Source organism: Sinocyclocheilus rhinocerous, unplaced genomic scaffold, assembly GCF_001515625.1.
Source record: "Sinocyclocheilus rhinocerous isolate Xijiao unplaced genomic scaffold, SAMN03320098_v1.1 scaffold4761, whole genome shotgun sequence".
Lineage (NCBI taxonomy): Eukaryota > Metazoa > Chordata > Actinopteri > Cypriniformes > Cyprinidae > Sinocyclocheilus > Sinocyclocheilus rhinocerous.
In genome coordinates this window covers 89,174-93,087 of record NW_015642597.1, presented here as the reverse complement: position 1 = coordinate 93,087, position 3,914 = coordinate 89,174, and the positions used below count along the sequence as shown (strand labels likewise).

At 33.6% G+C, this 3,914-nt stretch overlaps 1 long non-coding RNA gene across 1 annotated transcript in view; it reads right to left on the bottom strand.

Annotated features, from left to right (window-relative positions):
- Positions 1 to 1,147: 1,147 nt before the first annotated feature.
- The window catches only part of LOC107756240 (uncharacterized), an 8,458-nt gene continuing 5,691 nt past the window's right edge, over positions 1,148 to 3,914 (bottom strand). Inside the window, exons 2-3 of the long non-coding RNA XR_001641799.1 lie at positions 3,232 to 3,236; positions 1,148 to 1,158 (exon numbers count right to left, since the gene is read on the bottom strand). This is a non-coding gene — a long non-coding RNA (uncharacterized LOC107756240). The remainder of the gene's footprint in view (positions 1,159 to 3,231; positions 3,237 to 3,914) is intronic.

Below are 3,914 nucleotides of genomic sequence, written 5' to 3'. Positions count from 1 at the left end.
GTCACATCTCAAACAGAGAGGGGACAGAAGTGTGCAGATGTTGTGGAAAATGAGTGTCATTCATTCTTCTTGGATATGTAATTACCATAAGAGACGTAAGCCAGATGGAAACGGTTTCTTAATAGATCAGGTTCATTTAATCTCATCTGTAATTGCAATGGGCAAACAGGCAGCGCTTTGCTCACTCGCAGGACATCAGTCAGGCCAAGGACGTGCCGTGGATTGGAGGAAGAGAAAGAGAGGGCAAGTGTGGAGGAATGTGATTATTGATCGTCCACCTCTGTGGTTTAATTACAGAACTGAATGCTTTCCAGACTGATAGAAGTGCAGTGATCTATGCGGGATGCAAGCGGCGTGCCAAAACTAAACCGCTCTGCTTTGAATCAACAAAACTTCCCATGTGTTGTGTTGTCTATTTTGACATTACACACATGCTGCTACAGCCACTTCATTTCTCATGTCCGCACAAAATCCAATGGTTTTATTTACCACTATCAATGTGTGTAAATCGACTGCTATTAATTGTATTCATTATTTATTTTATATTTTATTGATAAAGATATTGTATTTTATATATTATATATTGTAAGTTTTAGACTGACGTCAACTAAAAATAAATAAATAAATAAATAAATAAATAAATGTGATGTCAACAAAAGTATATTGACTGGTAAACAAACAAACAAACAAACAAACAATATATAAATAAATAAATATGGTCAACTAAAGCCTACTGACTATTTAAAGGGATAGTTCACCCAAAAATTAGATATTGTATTTTATATATTATATATTGTAAGTTTTAGACTGACGTCAACTAAAAATAAATAAATAAATAAATAAATAAATAAATGTGATGTCAACAAAAGTATATTGACTGGTAAACAAACAAACAAATAAACAAACAATATATAAATAAATAAATATGGTCAACTAAAGCCTACTGACTATTTAAAGGGATAGTTCACCCAAAAATGAAAATTCTGTCACTATTTACTCACCCTCATGTCGTTTCAAACCCGTAAGACCTTCGTTCATCTTCGGAACACAAATTAAGATATTTTTGATGGAATCTGAGAGCTCTCTGACTTGGGAACATTTCAGTTGCATTGCTGTCTATGGGAGGGTCAGAGAGCTCTCAGATTCCATCAAAAATATCTTAATTAAATATCTTAAATATCTTTAATAAAATAAAAATAAAGACTTCTGACTATATACTGACTGAATGAATGAATGAATGAATGAATGATCACTATATCAAAACTAACTTGTGATGAAACAGGTCTCTGACCTACTAATCTAAATCATATTTTGTTCTAGTAATATGTATATATAGCAGCTGTGGTAATACTATCATTATTTGTGAAATTATCTATTTCTAACAACCCATTCTATTTTTATGCCAATGGATTTCAGATGGAAAAGAAGTAAACACAGATTTCACCTATTTAACAGCTGCGGAAGTTTCTCCTGAAGCTCACAGCTGACAGTCTGACGGTGAGACTTTGTGAAACGATGTGCAGATTTGACATTTCCAGTCAAGACCCTCCAAAACAAAACCCAGAGGCAGACCACTCGAGACCCGGATCCAGAACAAAACCTGACCCCGAGACCCAGACCCAGACCTGCTGGTTCAAGAACCAGGCTACCAGTTTTAATGATCTGACACAGAAAAAGGTGAATTTATTGCAAAAGTTTTGATTTCCATACATTGTCATCCAGGTCTCCATGCTAGACATATTCAGTGACTTCTGGAAAATTTAGATATCAACCTGACCAGTAGTTGAAATAATTACCACCCTTAGTTTGACGGATGTGGTCTTGTCTGAGATCATATAATATAGCTGTCTTAAATGTATTTATTATATCAGTTTATGAAATCACATAAACATACCTCAGAATACAGCCATTCTGTAATATATTCCTAATTTTATAAAAAAGTAATAAATAAATATATTACTAACATTACTTAGTGCATTAACTAAAAAGAAACCAACAAAAACTTGTATTATTCTTTTGTTCTATTATTATTAACTATTATTATTAAAAAAGAACCCATGTTCATGTTAGTTCACAGTGCATCAACTAATGTTAACAGATACAAGTTTTGATCTTAAAAACGCATTAGTAAATGTTGATATTAACATTAATGAAGATTAATAAATGCTGTACAACTAGTGTTCATTATTTATATAGTAGTTAACAAATTAGATTAGTAAATGTTACAAAAAATAATAAAATAAATACATAAATAAATAAATTAACACAAACAACTGTTCAAATGTCATTAGGATATTTTTTAAAAGAAATTAGCATACAGCATTAAGTTGATCAAAAGTGACCGGAAAGACATGCATAATGTTATAAAAGATTTTTTTAAAAAGGGTATTTTATTTTATTTCATTTCATATACAAATGTATCAGGGTTTCCACAAAAAATATTATGTTTTCAACATTAATAATTATAATAGTATATGACCTAATTATATCACATTTTAAACATATAATAATAGAAAAAATATATATATATTTGAAAAATGTAATAATATTTCAGAATATTAATTAAGTTAATATCAAATAAATTGTATAAAATAAATTACTTTTTTAATATATGGAATAAACGCAAATAAATAAATGGTCTATCTATCTATTTGGTCTGTCTGTCTATCTTTTTTTTCAACAACCCAAATCAACCCACAAATTCATGATGGAGTGGATCTGATCGATTACAATCTCAAGAGCAAGTGAAACAGCTTCTGTCTTTATAACAAAGCAGAAGCGGTACAATTCCCACCTGCAGCCACTGTTCTGAAGAGGTTGCGTGTGGGTCTGAATGACTTCTCATGAGTAACAAATGAAAATCCGCTAACAATATGATGATAGAAATGTGATGCAATAAGACACGACCACAGCCGTCTCTTCTGAATAATGTATCAGTACAGTGTGCACATCCTCATCTCCCAGGAAATGTCAGAGCCCAAATCTGATTCCAAATGTCAAGTAAACATGAATCTCCTTTGCAAGAGAACGTGGTCTGGGCTCGGGAATATTGCTTCATTTCCTCGCTCTGGACTGATAAACGTGTTGGTCAGGATTGGCTCGGCTGCATATTCTCCCACACTGTGGCGATGAGATCCGCGAGTCTAACTCTTAATAAAGATGACAGAGCAGGCCTGTGTCAAGACATGTTATATTCTCCAGGCTCCCTCGAGGGACATCTCACACACTCACGAGTCCTAAATGCCAAATCTTTCCTCTCTCAACCATTTCAGAAAGTGCCTCATACTGTCCAGAAGGCATTAGTGTGGTATGGTATATCGATGCCACAGTATCACACATCCACTGATCGCCCACAGCACATTCACTGAAAAAAATGGCCAAGAAAGTCCAATCTGATTGGCTGGTGAAACTGCAAACAAAACATGGTGGGGTCAAAAAGTCTGAAACCAATCATGAACATGATCTATTTTGCTTTTTCCTCAGTCTTATTACAAATTGTGTTTTCAGCATAATAATTTGAGTAAAATGTTTTTGTAGCCTATTTAAAGGGATAGTTCACCCAAAAATTTGATGTTTATCTGCTTACCCCCAGGGCATCAAACAGTAGGTGACTTTGTTTCTTCAGTAGAACACAAACGAAGATTTTTAACTCAAACCGTTGCAGTCTGTCAGTCTTATAATGGAAGTGAATGGGAATCACGGCTTTGAGAGTCAAAAAAACATACACAAACAAAACCAAATTAAACCCTGCGGCTCGTGACGATACATTGATGTGTAAAGACACAAAACGATCAGTCAGTGCAAGAAACTGAACAGTATTTATATAGTTTTTTTACCTCTGATGCACTGCAATGTCTGAACTGTACTAATGCACTTATAAGTCTGCGATCCGCCATAAAGCAAGAAGAAGAAGA